The sequence below is a fragment of the Tamandua tetradactyla genome, chromosome 24, assembly GCF_023851605.1.
Source record: "Tamandua tetradactyla isolate mTamTet1 chromosome 24, mTamTet1.pri, whole genome shotgun sequence".
In the NCBI taxonomy this organism is placed as follows: Eukaryota; Metazoa; Chordata; class Mammalia; order Pilosa; family Myrmecophagidae; genus Tamandua; species Tamandua tetradactyla.
Genome location: NC_135350.1, coordinates 2,012,979 through 2,030,345, shown reverse-complemented (window position 1 = coordinate 2,030,345; position 17,367 = coordinate 2,012,979). Strand labels below are relative to the sequence as shown.

General features: G+C 36.5%; 1 pseudogene; it reads right to left on the bottom strand.

The window, feature by feature from the left end:
* Positions 1-8,116: 8,116 nt before the first annotated feature.
* LOC143668558 (M-phase phosphoprotein 6 pseudogene) lies at positions 8,117-12,942 on the bottom strand (annotated as a pseudogene).
* Positions 12,943-17,367: the final 4,425 nt, after the last annotated feature.

The window sequence follows — 17,367 nt, the reverse complement described above, 5'->3', positions numbered from 1 at the left end:
TAGGTGAACTCACTGCCCTCCATCCCACATGGAACATGACTCCCAGGGTGTAAATCTCCCTGGCAATAAGGGACAGTACTATTGGGATTTCACAGGACCACACATCATGGGATTGAGAAAGACTTCCTGACAAAAAGGGGAAGAGAGAAATGAGACAAAAAGTCAGTGGCTGAGAGATTTCAAACAGAGTCTAAAAGTTATCCTGGAGGTTATTGTCATGTATTATATACATATCCCTTTTTAGTTCCTGGTGTATTGGAGTGGCTAAGGGAAGTACCAGAAGCTGCTGAGCTGTGTTCCAGTAGCCTTGATTCTTGAAGACAATTGTATAAAGATATAACTTTTACAATGTGACTGTAACCCTGTGTGTGACTGTAACCTTTTATCCAGGGTATGAAGAGATGAATTAAAAAAATATATGGATAATAAATAAATAAATAAATGATAGACAGAATAAGGGGTAAAACAAATTGGGTAGATGGAAATACTAGTGGTTAATGAGAACGAGGGGTAAAGTGTATGGGATATATGAATTTTTTTCTTTTTTTTAATTTCTTTTTCTGGAGCGATGCAAATGTTGTGATGAATACACAACTATGTGATGATATTGTGAGCCATTGATTGTACATCATAGTATAGACTGTACATGCATGAAGATTTGTCAATAAAAATGTTTTTTTTAAAAAAAAAGAAGTGATAGGTCTGATTTTTGATATAGGTGTGATTAGTGAGTGAGACCATTGTATGGAGGGAGGAGAGAGAGCCAAAGACAGAAACTGCAGAAACACTAATATTGATGGGGTGGGAGAGGAAGAAGAGCCCACAAAAGCGGTGAAAAGAAGGGTCAGAAAAGTCAGAAGAGAAGCAGGAGAGAATGGTGTCTTCCTTATATTTCAGTCAACTGAACTCATTACTGCCTGAGAATAAACAGTGCTTTTCTGTTTCTAAGCTTTTATTGATGATTTTTCATCTTTTCAAAAGAGTTCCTGTTATAATTCTATCCACTTTTCAGAGTCTTCTGTTAAAACTTTCCTGGTCACTACTGCCATTATTCTCCTCACCCCTTTCACTTCAATAGCCCAAATGTAATGAAACTCGTTCCAAATGTGTATAATTCAGGATGGTACTTCTCAAACTTTTCCATCTAAGAACCCATTTACACTCTTAAAAATGGTTGAGGGTCCCAAATAATTTTGTTTATGTGGTTTACATCTACCAATATTACTGTGTTAGAAACGAAAACAGGTATTTTGCAATAATCATTAATTCATTTTTAAAAAGCAACAATAAAGTCATTACATGTCAATGGAAATAACATTTTTTGTGTGTGAAAAATAACTATAGTCCAAAACAGAAAAATGCAATGAGAAGAGTGGTAATATTTTACATTTTTTGCAAATCTTTTTAATGTCTAGCTTAAAAACCAGTTGGATTATCATGACCACTGCTGTATTCAATTTTTTGTGATATGCTATTTTGATTGAAATATATGAAGAAAATCCAGCCTTACACAGATAAGATAGTTGGAAAATGGAAGCACATTTTTTACAGCATTTTCAGATAAATGTGAATATTCTTCTCTGATATTAACCAAAGCTTAATGAAGAGTTGTTTCTTAAAGGTTAGTTACAATGTAGAATCTGAAACCATACCAATGAATTTTTGAAACTCTGTTGTACTAAAGTCCATTGATCTATCTTGTGATTTGAATGGACATTTTTAAACCCATGAATGATTTTGTAATATCACATATCTGTCCTTTGGAAAATATTGATTCATTGAATCATGCAGTTGTTCCAAATGTTGATGCATTTCATTACCACATTTGTTAATGTTATCATCAATCTTATCAGAAAAGCCTTTAAATATAGGGAAGTTGATAAACTCACATTGTTGGATACAACTTTTCCAATATTCTGATTTTTGTGTGAAAGCTCAAGCTTTATCATTGACAGCAATACTGTCCATTATTTTCTTTGATGCAACAGTCTCACTTCATTAATTTTAAGAAAATGCCATTTCAGTCAATCTGAATAAGAATCATTTTTGTGCATGCCTTAACCTTCTAGAGGTATGGGAAAGAAGTTCATAGCATGAACTTGGACTTAGTAGGTCCTCAACAAATATTTGTGACTTTGAATTGAATTTATTTCTACTGTGTATTTAAACTGCTGTAGGGTTCCCACATATTCCCATTTCTGTGAAATAATCCCCCTTTATGACTGTTGCTTCAGTTCCTAGGCTGCTCACAGTATGAGTTGGTTTAAACAATGGGAATTTCTTTGCTCAGTTTGAGGCCAGGAAAATATGCAAATCAAGGCATCATCAAGGTGGTACTTTCTTCTGCAAGAACGAATGAAAGACTGGCTGCTGGTGATCCTTGGCTCCTCTGTCACATGGCAAAGCATGGTAGTGTCTGCTTGTCTCTCCCTTCTCTTCTAGGTATCTTGGATGTAATGTCATGTTTCCTATGGCTCACTTTCTTTTTGTCTGAATTTCATTATCTAATTAATGAAAAGCTCCAGTAAGTGGATTAAGTCTTATCCTGAACAATGTGGCTCCCACCTTAACTGAAGCCTCATCAGAAGGTCCACCTTAAAATAAGTTCACACCCACAGAAATGGATTAACTTTAAGAACATGTTTTTCTGGGGTACATACAGCTTCAGACCACCACAGGTCTCATCTACAAGTGTGAGAACATGAACAGGACATAGAATTCTCACCTTAACACATGTGTAAAAACAAAACCCAGAGATAACCTGCCTTTCAACCCCAGACCCTTTCTAAATGTAAAATGACTGTTCCTCCCATTCCAGAACGATATGCAGAGTCCTAACTGAGAAAAATGAAGGTCACTTGGACTCAAATGGCTAGAAATAGAAATAGTTAAGTCTTCCTGGTGTTGAGATAGAGGGAGAAATACTCAACATAGTTACCTCTGCAGTTGGCTTGGTGTACCAGCCAGGGATGCCATGGCTTACGTCACAGGTTTCATGATGTATCAAGAGGCCAGGCTGCTCCTCAGCAGGGTCAGTAGGAATTGTGGGAAATTATAGATTATGTAGGTATCCATGAAATACGTGCAGGAAATAGAGACTGGCTGGTTCTGCCATATGGTATATAGTGAGCAGTCCAAATACTCTTGCTATAGTAGTTTTGGCAGCATTACATAGTGTAAATCTTCACAATTTTATTTATTCTATTAATACCTTTTTTAAAAATTTCAATAAACATTTTCAAGGCAGCATTACGTGTAAAACCAATAGTGTGCACATTAAGCACTGTATATCTGTTTCTCAAGAAACTGATAATGAAGGTGTAAACTTGCAAAAATGTTTGTTAAAATGTCCCACCCAACAAGGAGACCATAATGGCTAATAACCTGAAAATCAAAATCACCTACTTCATAAGTTAATGTTATCTTTTTTTTAAATGTGAAAATATGTTTATTTCAAAATAGACATTTCTTAATAAAGGGCTTTAAGCAAATAACTGTATTACCATAACTGACAATGACTTGGAAGTATGCAAATACTTCAAGTTGGAATGGCATGTTTATTCTTTATTTTTTTAACTTTTTTTATTAATTAAAAAATATTAACAAACAAAACATTAAGATATAATTCCATTCTACATATACAATCAGTAATTCTTAATATCATCACACAGTTGCATATTCATCATTCTTAGGACATTTGCATCGATTTAGAAAAAGAAATAAAAGACAACAGAAAAAAAAATAAAACGATAACAGAGAAAAAAAAAAGATTATACATACCATACCCCTTACCCCTCGCTTTCATTTACTACTAGCATTTCAAACTAAATTTATGTTAACATTTGTTCCCCCTATTATTTATTTTTATTCCATATGTTCTACTCTTCTGTTAATAAAGTAGATAAAAGGAGCATCAGACACAAGGTTTTCACATTCACAGATTCTCATTGTGAAAGCTATATCATTGTTCAATCGTCATCAAGAAACATGGCTACTGGAACACAGCTCTACATTTTCAGGCAATTCCCTCCAGCCTCTCCACTACATCTTGAACAACGAGGTGATCTCTACTTAATGCGTAAGAATAACCTCCAGGATAACCTCTCAACTCTGTTTGGAATCTCTCAGCCATTGACACTTTGTCTCATTTCATTCTTCCCGTTTTGGTCGAGAAGGTTCTCTCAATCCCTTGATGTTAATTCTCAGCTCATTCTAGGGTTTTTCTCAGTCCCTTGATGCTGAGTCTCAGCTCATTCCAGGATCTCTGTCCCACATTGCCAGGAAGGTCCACACCCCTGGGAGTCATGTCCCACGCAGTGAGGGGGAGGGTGGTGAGACTGCTCGTCATGTTGGCTGGAGAGAGAGGCCACATCTGAGCAACAAAAGAGGCTCTCTTGGGGGTGACTCTTAGGCCTAAATTTTAAGTAGACTTGACCTATCTTTTGTGGGGTTAAGTTTCATATGAACAAACCCCAAGACTGGGGGTTCAGCCTATAGCTTTGGTTGTCCGCACTGCTTGTGCGAATATCAAGAATTCAACTTGGGGAAGTTGAATTTCTCCCCACTCTCACCATTCCCCAAAGGGGGCATGCAAATACTTTTCCAGTCACTGATCAAATCACTTTGGGATTCATCGGGGCATCACTCTGGACAAACCAACAAAATCTCATGTCCTTCCTGAGATTCCAAGTACTTATGACACTCAATCAAACTATCTACATGAGTTATATTAGGAAATGCTCTAGTCAAAATATAAATTATGTAACAAATAAACATTTTTTGCTTTAGTCTCACTCATAAGGTGACATTTTAAAGTATTAATTATCATCTATTTTCCGCACCCTGCAATAATGACATTCCTTTGTTCTTCCTCATGCAAAAACATTTTAAAAATTTGTACATTGTACATTTCACTATTATTATAAACTCTAAGCATTCCTAGATTATACCATCTCGATCTTTACCATCTATCTTCTTTCTGATTTCATTTATGTCCCCAGCCCTCCTCCCTCTATCATTCTCACATGCAGCTTCATTCAGTGTTTTAACATAATTATATTACAGTTAGGTAGTATTGTGCTGTCCATTTCTGAGTTTTTATATTCAGTCCTGTTGCACAGTCTGTATCCCTTCAGCTCCAATTACCCAATATCTCACCCTATTTCTATCTCCTGGTGGTCTCTGTTACCAAGGAAATATTCCAAGTTTATTCACTAATGTCAGTTCATATCAGTGAGACCATACAGTATTTGTCCTTTTGTTTCTGGCTAATCTCACTCAGCATAATGTCCCCAAGGTCTATTCATGTTGTTACATACTTCATAACTTTATTCTGTCTTACAGCTGCATAATATTCCATCTTATGTAAATGTCACAGTTTGTTTAGTCAACTGTCTGTTGATGGACAGTTTGGCTGTTTCCATCTCTTGGCAATTGTTAATAATGCTGCTATAAACATTGGTGTGTAAATGCCCATTTGTGTCCTTGGCCTCGTGTCCTTTGAGTAGAGACAGCATATAGATGGGTCCTGTTTTTTAATCCATTCTGCCAGACTATGTCTTTTGATTGGAGAGTTTAATCCATTAACATTCAGTGTTATTACTGCACGGGTAGTACTTTCTTCTACTATTTTGCCTTCTGTATTTTATATGTCATATCTAATTTTCCTTCTTTTTACCTTTACTCATAGTCTTCCTTTCTACACTCTTCTCCACACCTCTCTCTTCTGTCTTCGTGTCTGTCTCTAGTGTTCCCTTTAGTATTTTTTGCAGAGCTGGTCTCTTGGTCACAAATTCTCTCAGTGATTTTTTGTCTGAAAATGTTTTAATTTCTCCCTCATTTTTGAAGGACAGTTTTGCTGGATATAGAATTCTTGGTTGGCAGTTTTTCTCTTTTAATAATTTAAATATATTATCCCACTGTCTTCTCGCCTCCATGGTTTCTGCTGAGAGATCTGCGCATAGTCTTATTGGGCTTCCCTTGTATGTGATGGATTGCTTTTCTCTTGCTGCTTTCAAGATCCTCTCTTTCTCTTTGACCTCTGATGTTCTGATTATTAGATGTCTTAGAGTATGTCCATTTGGATCTATTCTCTTTGGGGTATGCTGCACTTCTTGGATCTGTAATTTTAAGTCTTTCATAAGAGTTGGGAAATTTTCAGTGATAATTTCCTCCATTAGTTTTTCTCCTCCTTTTCCCTTCTCTTCTCCTTCTGGGACACCCACAACACATATATTCATGTGCTTCATGTTGTCATTCAATTCCCTGAGTCCCTGCTCATATTTTTCCATTTTTTTCCTATAGTTTCTTTTTCTTGTCAGATTTCAGATGTTCCGTCCTCTAGTTTTGAAATCCTATGTTCTGCCTCTCGAAATCTACCATTGTAGGTTTCCATTGTTTTTTTCATCTCTTCTGCTGTGTCTTTCATTCCCATAAGTTCTGTGATTTGTTTTTTCAGACTTTCAGTTTCTTCTTTTTGTTCTTTCCTTGCCTTCTTTATATTCCCCCTCAATTCATTGATTTGGTTTTTGATGAGGTTTTCCATGTCTGTTCGTATATTCTGAATTAAATGTTTCAGCTCCTGTATCTCATTTGAATTATTGGTTTGTTCCTTTGACTGGGCCATATCTTCAATTTCCTTAGTGTGATTTGTTATTTTTTGCTGGCAGCTAGGCATTTAATTACCTCAATTAGTTTATTCTGGAGATTGCTTTCACTTCTTTTATCTAGGGTTTTCTTGCTGGATGAATTTGTTGTCTATCTGTTCTTTGACATTCCATTCAGCTTTATCTGGACCTTTAGCTTAAGTTTTGTTTAACAGAGGAGAATTTTTCAGTTCTTGTTTTCTTGTTTCTTGCCCTGCTTGTGTGGTGCCTTCCCCCACACACACACTTAGGAGGGTCTACTTAGATATTATAGACCCCAGCCAGATTTTCCCAGACCAAACTGGCCTCCTATTAGGAGGAAACAGTCACCTGCGTCGGTTTTCCCTGAGGGTGAGACCCAGCAGGTTGAAAGACATTTCTGTGAAGTCTCTGGACTCTGTTTTTCTTATCCTGCCCAGTATGTGGCGCTTGTCTGACTGCAGGTCCCACCAGCATAAGATGATGCGGTACCTTTAACTTTGGCAGACTCTCCCTGCTGGGGGCGTGGTGGAGACAGAGGAGAGGTTGTAGGCTGGTTTTAATGGCTTCAAATTACCAAGCCCTGGTGTCTGAATTCCTTGATGGAGGGATTCCACCTGAGTTGGGCTTCACCCCTCCCCTGGGGAAGGCCCAGGGTCCAGACAAGCCCCCAAAAGAGCTCACTTCTGCCTATGCCTGGGGCAGTTGCAGCCTGAAAAGTCCTGCTGCTGTATCCAGAGGCAGTGAAGGCTTTGTAGATACACAGCCACAAAAACCTCTGTTTCCTTCTTTTTTTTTCCCCCCTTTTTCTGTCAGACCTGCCCTCTTGGTGCCGGGGCAAAAATGAGCAACCTCTGCTTTGATCAGGTTCACCTAAGCTGGGGGCCTATTTTTAGTAGTCAGAATTTGTTAATTAGTTCCACAATTGGCGTTTGATTGTGCCCAGTCCCTGCTGCTGGTAAAGTCCTTTCCTTTCCCCTCTGGGAAGTGGCCTGTGGGGGAGTGGTGCTGGCCACTGCAGCTTTGGGATCTCACAGTCGGGGGGGGGGGTTGCTTGCAGCCGGTCTAGCTGGTCCAGACTGGGGTACGCTGTGTGTCTGGTCACTGACGTGGCCCCCAGAGCTGTTCTGTACTGTTTCTGGTTACTTAGTAGTTGTTCTGGAGGACGAACTAAACCACGCATGTTGTTAAGCCGCCGTCTTGACCCGAAAGTTGGCATGTTTATTCTTGATAATTTACATAGAATAAATTCTCATAGACTTTTGGTTTTAATATTATATATACAAATTGGTCTTAACCTGATGTATAATTAAAAGTAAAATATAAACATAAAGGCAATTTGAACACTAATAATAATTTATCTGTGCTAATCCAAATCAGTGACTAGAGAGCTGTATTTTAAAAATCTGAAGTAAAAAATTCTTTAGGAAACAAACATGTACATGTGTACATTTGAAGTTCAAGGGTTAAAAAGCCATTCCTGATGAATACTACTAAGTAAAGGATGTATAATATCCATTGAGCATCTGTTTCAAAAGCAGTATGTTTCCAAAATTATACACTTCTTTACTTAGTATTAATAATATAGAAATGCAATTAGAATGAGTTCCATAATATAAACTCCTGGGGCAAAAGAACATCTTTGCTTTAATTGGCTTTATGTTTCCATTTTCATCTTCTTCATAATTGCCACGGTCTCTTTTCTTGGCAAACTTTTTTCCAGTTGTTCCCACCAAGGTCTCATATCTTTTAGCCATTTCTTCATCGGACACCTCGAGCTCCACTGTCTCATCTTCACTGTCTTCTGCTTTGTTCTTAGCATTCATCTTAAGCATTAATTTCTCAACCCCAGGATTAAATCCTCTGAATGACATCCTTCCATAAAGGTCTTCGCACAGCGTAAAACTCTGCTCCTTCACTATGAAACTCTCTTTTTCTCTAAGTACTGGTAAATCCAAGTATCAGTGCTCTTCACTAATGATTTTCTTCTCTTCCTCTTCTAGTTGTTTCTTGGTTTCTGAGTCCAATCCTCTTTGCATGAATTTCATGCGCAGCAGATTCTTGGACAACTTAGTCTTGTGCTCGGTCACAGTGTCAACCTCTGACCCGGCGCCGCTTTCCAGCCTTCAGCCCTTCGGCACATGTGTGCTGCTGCGTCAAGTTAAATGTTACTTTTCATGCAATTCTGCTTGAAGGTCTTGATTTAATATGTGCAGCTGCAAAAGCTATATTTACATGGGACTCTTAATTTTTTTTTTTTTTTTATACATGGGCAGGCACCGGGAACCGAACCCGGGTCCTCTGGCACAACAGGCAAGCGTGCTTGCCTGCTGAGCCACTGTGGCCCTACATGGGACTCTTAGGCACGACTTCTCATTTGGATGAAATTATGTTTCTTCTAAATTAATTTTGCTTATTTTTTATTTCATATTTTCCTGTGATTGTGCAAAACAGTGGGACAATAGGCTTTTTTTGTTCCATTAGCATAGAATACATTCACAAATAGTTAAGTGATGAAAATTTTGCAGCATATTGGATGCTCCAAATAAAAACTAGCTAATAAAAAAAACAACAGCTAATCAAAGTAGTCAATAAATAGAGTGCCCAGTACTTCGGCTTTTGATGCTTTTAGCAAGTTTCCACTATTGAGAACAAAACTTGCAAGCAGGATGACATTGCAATTTATTTTTACTAAAGCAAAAGAAAATTGAACACATTAAATAGTATAGGCTTAAATGGTATACAAGGTTTAATTTTGAAATTCTGTAATAGCTCTTTGGAATATCTTTCCCTCAAGAAAGACTCTTGATAGAACTCCCACTTGTAATTTGAAAAATTTATTTTCTGTGCCAAAATAGAATGAAATTTAAAATAATTTAAATTTGGCAAAATATTTAGAAAGGTGATATAGAGAGGCAATTTAATTAACAAGTTTTGTCTTACAGAAAAATTTATTGAATAAATATATACTGAAAGGAAGCAAAAAGACAAAAAACCTGGGAAAATATTTTTGTGGAAATATTAATACATTTCAATAAAAAGAAATCAGAAATGAGGATATGCTTAATCACCAAGCACTTCAACAACTCTAGAGGGAGTATTTTCATAATTAAAATTTGTATGTTTGAAAGAGAAGAATCAATTGAAATTGGCAACAATTTCAAATATAATTAACAATAAAATGCCATTTTGAAGGTTGTGGTGCTACTTCCGTGAAAAAAAAAGACCATAGTAAATTAAAACATTCTTCAGGAAAATGCCCATGACATGGTAGAAACAAATATGGCAAAGAAACTGATTAAAACATGTAAAGATGTAACAAAAACAACTATTCTGTCTATAGTTAGTCTCTATTATTTATCTTTTAAAAGTGGAGGTATAGCTTATTACAGTAAAGCTCACCAATCTTAAGGCTTGAGGATTTCTTCCGCATGCACAGACTTGTGTAAGTACCTTTGAAATCAAGAGGGAGAACATTCCAGCACCACGGCAGACTCTCTCATGCCTCCTTCCAGTTGATTAGCCCCTAGTGAGTTGTCACTATTCTGATCTGTCACCAAAAATTAATTTTGCCTCTAAAAGATTCTTATAAGTGGAATAGTACAATAGGCAGTCTTTTGTTTCTGGCTTCTTTCACTCAACATTATGTCTATAAGAGTCATCCATGCTTTGGGGTAGAACCATGGTTTGCTCTTTTTCATTGGTGCTTAGTATTCTACTATATAACTCTGCTGTCTTTAAGTTACCTGTCCTACTACTGATGAACATTTGGTTTGTTCCCAGTTTGGGGACATTACAAATAATGTTCCTATGGACATTTTTGTACATATATATTTTGGTAGGCACAGGCACTTTATCTCTCTTGAATACAAACCTAAGAGTGGATATTTATGTGCCATAGGGTTTGAGTATATTTAATTTTAGTAGATATTGCTACTCAATTTTCTGAACTGTTTTAATTAACACTATCACCAGCAGTGTTTTAGAGTTGTGGTTCCTTTATATCCTTGACAGTATTTTGTATTGTCTGTAGTTTTAATTACAGCCATTTGGTAACTTTTTACTGTTTTTACTTGCATTTCACTGATGATTAATAACATTGAGCATATTTTATATGGATTTTGGTGATTTGGATAACTTCTTTGTTCTGGGCCTGTTCACGTTTTTTTTTCTCATTTTTTAAAATTTGAATTAAAAGTCTTTCTTTTATAGTAATTATTGATACATTCTGGAGAGAAGTCCTTTGTGAAATATTATTTCAAATGTCTTTTTGAAATCTCCCTCTCCCTCTCCCTCTCCCTCTCCCTCTCCCTCTCCCTCTCCCTCTCCCTCTCCCTCTCTGGCTTCCTTTTACTCTCTTAATGTGGTTTTTAGATGAACAAAAGTTCTTAATTTTAATAGTCAAACTTATCTATCTTTTATTTTATGATACATGAATTTTCCATCCTATTTTAGATTCTTCACTTATCCCGAGCCCGTAAAGAAAATCTGTTTTTTCTTCTTGAAGATGTATGTTTTACTTTTTACATTTAGATATAAAATTCACCTCAAATTAATGTTTGTATAAGAATAGGAGTCTTGTTTAACTTTTTCTATTATTAATATTGAATTGTTCTGGCCCCATTTATTAAAAAGATCATAATTTCCTTTTCTGAATTGCTATTGAGACTTTCATAAACCAAGTGATTGTAAACAAGTGGGTCTGTGTCTAGTTCCTCACTTTGTTAACGTTAGTCTACTTGTTAATCACTGAACCAACACAACGCTGTCTTAATTTTAGTAATGTAATATGAAGTTTTGATATCAGGAGTTTTATGACCTCCAACCTTTTTCTTCTTCAGAAATGACTTGGCTATTTTCAGGCCTTTGCATTTTCATATAATTTTAGAATATGGTTGTCAATTTGCACTTAAAAAAAATAACCTTTTGGGATTTTGATTGGGATTGCACTGAATTTATAGATCACTTTGGAGAAAAATTGGCATCTTTACTATAATGAATCTTCTAAAAATGAACTTAAAATTTCCTTCCAATTATTTAGGTGTTCTATAAATTCTTTCAGAAATATTTTTTAGTTTTCAGTGTAGAAGTTTTGCACATTATTTTTTAGGCTCATTCTTAGGTATTTTATTTTCCCAATGCCATTGTAAATGGGATTTAAATTTTTTTTCATTTCTTAGTTGTTTTTAGCATAGAATGCAATTTTATTTTGGATATTAACCTTGCTTCCATCAACTATGCTTATTAATCCCCCAAATTTATGCATTCTTCTAATGTTTTTTATGGATACAATATACGATCTACAACTGATGATATTTTTACTTCTTCTTTTTCAAACTCTATACCTTTTGTTTCTTGAGTTTTGTTTGCCTTTTACCACTGCCTAAACCCTACAGTATAAATTGTATAGAAGTGGTGATAATGGTCATTCTTGTTTTTTTGAAACTCAAGGGAAAAATGTCCAAATTTTACTAGTAAGTATAATGATGATTTTTTTTAAAGTTACTCTATGAGATTAAGGTAGCTGCCTGCCATTCCTAATTTGCTTGAAAGGTATTTTTTTCTTGATAATGTTAGTTTCCTGCATCTATTGAGATTATTATATTTTCTCCTTTATTCTGTTAATGTTACATTGATTGAATTTTGAATGTTAAACCAATCTTGCATTCCTGGAATAAGCCCTACTCAGCCTAGTATTAGATTTGCTTGTATCTTGTATTAGATTTTGCAGCTATGCTCATAGGAGATATTAACTATAATTTCATTTTCTTGTAATTATTGGGCTTGTCATTTTTAAATGTCCAGATAACCAATATAAAGACCTAAAAAATTTTTTTGCCTTATTGTACACACTCTCACAAATATATATCTATAATCTTTTCCTGGAAAGACTTTATATTTGAAAGTCATATTTGAATAAAACTATTTCTTAGGCGCATCAGTTTTTTCAGTCAATATGTAAATATTTCAAAAATAGAATGAAGCTATACTTAACGTTATTTTTTAAGTGTAAAATTATTTGATTTTAATTATTTTTGCTGGTTTTCTCTCTTTCAAAAGTGTCACAGCTGGATGATAAATTTTGTAGCACCTTATTAATAGGTTAGAAACTTGTAGAGGTAAGAGCAAGGTGGGCTCTTCCTTGCAAATAGGTTCTCAGCTAAAGAGCTCCACCTCACCCCAATCCCGTCACGCCTCGCACAAGTATGGCCCTGCGTAAATCAAAGCTCTCCTGTCCTGCCTCCCGCTGAAGTTTTGCTCTCGCAGTTGGCTCCACCTGCAGTACCTTCTGTACTCCTGTTATCTCTGACTTTGCCATTTTCGTACACCTTAAGTCAAATTCAAGTGCCATTTTCTTCCTCCACTCCCAAAGTATGGAAATGGATTGTCTCCTTTGAAAAGACGATACGCTTATACCACACTCGCCATATGTCAAATACTATTTGCTCTAAGTGCTTTAAGTATATTCCTATTTTACAGATAAAGAAAATGAGGCACAAGGAGGCTACGTTGCTCAAGTTTATACCATTAGCAACTGGAAATCCAGGAATCCAACCTAAACTGTTTGCTTTTGGAGACTGCCACCACACTGTAGCAGTTCTCTAGGCAATAACTGACAATCGCTTTCTATTTTTATTGTCACTGACACAGCTTGGGTCCTTTCATCTCCCAGTGGTTCTTTTTCAATACCTGACTAATTGCTATTAGTAGCAGAGGCACCACAGGACAAATGTCCCACCTCCCTCACTATCCCTGAAAGCAACAGTTAAAAACATGCAGCTGAGTAGTAGCATCCAAAATATCATAAAGCAAAACCAACACAAAACAATACTGTCCCCCCTCCGTTTCTCATTGTGTCATTTGTTTGTTGAAGAACCTCAGTTAGATCTTCTCCGCCTTTAAGATCAAGTCCAGAATCTTTACCATGGCACCAAGGTCCTCTGTAATTGGGTCCCAGACTAACTTTTCCAGTCTCCGCCCTAGCATGCCAGCTCGGCACTCCCCACCTACCCCCCAGCTTCATTCTTTAGCCACATTTCTCTGTTAGCTAGTCTTTACAACTTGTAGGAATACTTATGCCTCCATGTCCTTTTGGGATTTTTTTTTTCATCTGCATTATCCCTTTTCCTTCTTTCCTGTCTCTAACATCCAGTGCAAATAATATTTCTTCTCTTGGCAGTGTTCCATGAATACCCCTGCCGTCACCACCTCAAGCAAAATTCTTTGTCTCTTATTCACCGTAACACGGTGAATCTGCCTCTGTATTATAGTGCACATCATTTCTACACTGTGATCTGTATTATAGTCATTTCTACACTGTGATCTGTATTATAGTACACATCATTTCTACACTGTGATCTGCATTTACATGCAGTCCCACAATTAACCAGGGCATTGTTTGTGTGTATCCACATCTTGTCTACCTTTATCCCCAGAACCCAGCACTTTGGGCAAGGCGCGTATTAATGCTCAACAAATCTCCTGTGATGTGAACTATTTCCTTGTTTCTCGTATTTTCTAATAGGGTTAAGCATATTGTTGGCTGTCAAGTATTTTTCAAGTGAGTAGCCCCAGTATCTTCTTGTTCATCAGAGTTAGCACATTTCTAGCTCTAAGATGCCTACAGATTTATGGGAGAGAATTATCACACCTACCAGAGGATAATCACAATCTCCTCAGTGGCGAATTTTCATACTAGGCCACTGTTTATGCCGAGATGCATAGAAATCGCTCCAGATCATTGAGTATTTCAAACTTATGTATTCTAAAAAGTAGTATTTCCTCTTGTCCTATTGTTAGTATGAGGGAAAGAATGTAAAGAGCCTTTATTTGTATAGCATAAAGGACATCTTCCATTCATCTATTTAAATCTTACAGTGATGACATATATGTAACATAAATTTGCCACTTTAACTGCTGTAAGTCAATTCAGTGACATAAATTACATTCACAGTGTTGTGCTACCATCACCACTCATTTCTAAAACGCTAAAACTTTTTCATTACCTGAACAGAAATTCTTATTTAAATTTAATTTAAAAAGCATTAATTCCCTATACTTCTCTCTTCCTTGCCCTTAGCAACCTTTCTTCCCTTTATTTTTATTCTATAAACTGTTTTAATTAAAGAATATAAATTTATTTTGTTTTTAAAAGCAATATGTAAAACCTGTCTATTCATGAGCTTATTATTTATAGATATAACTAAAATATATAGATATAACTAAAAGTATTTATTTTTATAATTGCAAAGAAAATCTTAGTGTTAAAGCAGTTTATTAAATATACAATCAAGCTATTTATATGATTATATTATATTATATTAAACCTGGGGCAAGCTATGTAGAATCATCACCCCCACAACTGTAAGCTTTTTCCAAACATTTAAAGGACAAAATATAGGGAAGCATATGGTCTTTGAATTTGCTGTGAAGACACTAAGTATAGGTCACCCGCGAGGCAGGTGAGCATTCCACCGCTGACCTACCCACCGATCCCTGACGCTAAATAATTTAACAAAGAACTGCAAAATTTATTTCAGGGAATTTCCATTAGTAGTGCATATGCCACAACCATTCAGAGCAACCCAATACCCCAGGAAATTTCACAAAATGGTAACTGGATTAAGATGAAATCAGGATAAATTGTGATAACTGTGCATATTGTATAATAAAAATGTAAAGAACCCTGAAATCCAGCCACAACAGGGTAAGTTAATGGTAGACTGGATTGCACTTATCAATAGAAAGTTCTTGAAAAAAATTCTGAATTTGCCACTAAGGAACTGCACAGAGCTTTTTGGCTCATCGCAATAGGATTGAATTTGTTTTGTTTTGTTTTGTTTTGTTTAAAAAAAGGCTTTTTAAATTAATCTGTGAAATTGCTAAAATTTTAACTTTCCTAACAGATCACAACATAAAATGAGAATTAGTTAAAAGAAAAGCTCTGAAATTTAGTGTAAAGTTTAAGCTCATACCGAATTTCCAGTTGAGTAGAATGCTTTCATATAACAACAGCCCAGCAGAAGTTGCCATGAAATGTTAAGCAAGACAGAACCTGGAGAGAGCCAAGGGAAGCCAAGAGATGAAATCCAGCCCTGGGGGAGCAAAGTGATGAACCCTCACAAGAACAGAGGCTGAAAGTGACGGAGCCCAGGAACAAAGGACCAGCAGATGCCAGCTATGTGACTTCCCAGCTGACAGAGCGTTCCTGACCCATTGACCTTTCTTGAATGAAGGTAACTCTTGTGGTGTCTTACTTTGGACACTTTCACTTCCTTAGAACTGTAAACTTGTAACGTATAAAATTCCCCCTTTTAAAAGCCATTCCAGTTCTGTTATATTGCATTCTGACAGCTTGCAAACTAACACAAGTTCAAACTGGAATCACTTGCTGCTCCTGAAAACTAACTGCCATAGGAACTTTAAGCAAACAAGTAGGAGCATGTCCCTTCTCTGTCCTCCAGTCTTTTGTTGGCATAATCTAACACAGAGCTGCAGGCAAAATGGAAATATGATTTGAGTCCCTGATCAAGCATCGTAGAACAGAATATACAAAGGTGGGTTTGAACCTAAGAGGCACAACTGGCATACTGGGTATAGAATCTCTTGGGGGCATATTTAGGGGGTGGGATAGTGAATGTGCAACAACAACAAAAAAAGATGATAGAAGAATCAGATTTGTGCCAGAGAAGGCCAGATGAAGTTTTTAACAAAGTTGAATATCATGGCTGAAGAAAGATAATTGATTATATGATTGAAATTTGAAATTTAGATAAGAAGACAGAAGTCACTGAAATAGAAGCTAGATTTTAATAAAATATATGCAGTACATGCTGCCCACTCTTTCAATGATTTTGGCAACAACAAGAAGGAAAGAGATGGGAGAATAATCTGAAAAGGTAGCGGAGTTAGGAAACAGTGATTTAAAAGAAAAACTGGTCATGGTAGGCTACAGTGGCTCAGCAGGCAGAGTTCTCGCCGGCCATGCCAGAGACCCAGGTTCAATTCCTGGTGCCTGCCCATGCAAAAAAATAAGGGGACATGGGGGAAGAGAGAACAAATAAGATATTCCCCTTGTTAAGAAGAAATACTTTCTTAGAGATGGCAAAGAATGGGTATAGTTATAGAAAAAATTGTGTGGATAAGATGAAGGTCGACAAAGCTTGTATAGGATGATTTCGACCGAATCATTAAGGTAAGTGATAAGGTTATATGTTGAGAGTGAATGCAGCTATGATGGGATTGGGGCATGGGAGAAAATGATTCGGAACATTTCATGCATGGGATTTAAGTGGGGCAGAACAATTCCATACCTGAAATTATAAGAATCTAACAAAATGATTTGTAGAAACTATCTGAGCCAAAGTCAGGAAAAAGCAGTAAATACGCTTTTATGTGTATGTGTGATTCTCAGGCTCCACTTTTGTCTCTCTTAATCTGTGATTCTCAACCATGGTGCAGATATTTCCGGCTAAATAATTTATTACTGTGGGAAGCTGTCCTGTGCATTGTAGGGTGTTTAGCAGCATTCCTGGCCTCTGCTCATTAGTTGCCAGTAGCAAGGGCCCCCACCCCACCATGATATCAAAAATGTCACCAGACATTGCCAGACATTCCTGCTGTAGATGTCATTGCTCCCAGCAGCAGCCCTCTCTCTAGGCAAAGCCTAAAGGCACAGCCTCTTGCTCTTCTCTGGAATCTTGGCATCACTTGCCATGAATTGGCTGAGCACTTCTGATGTCTT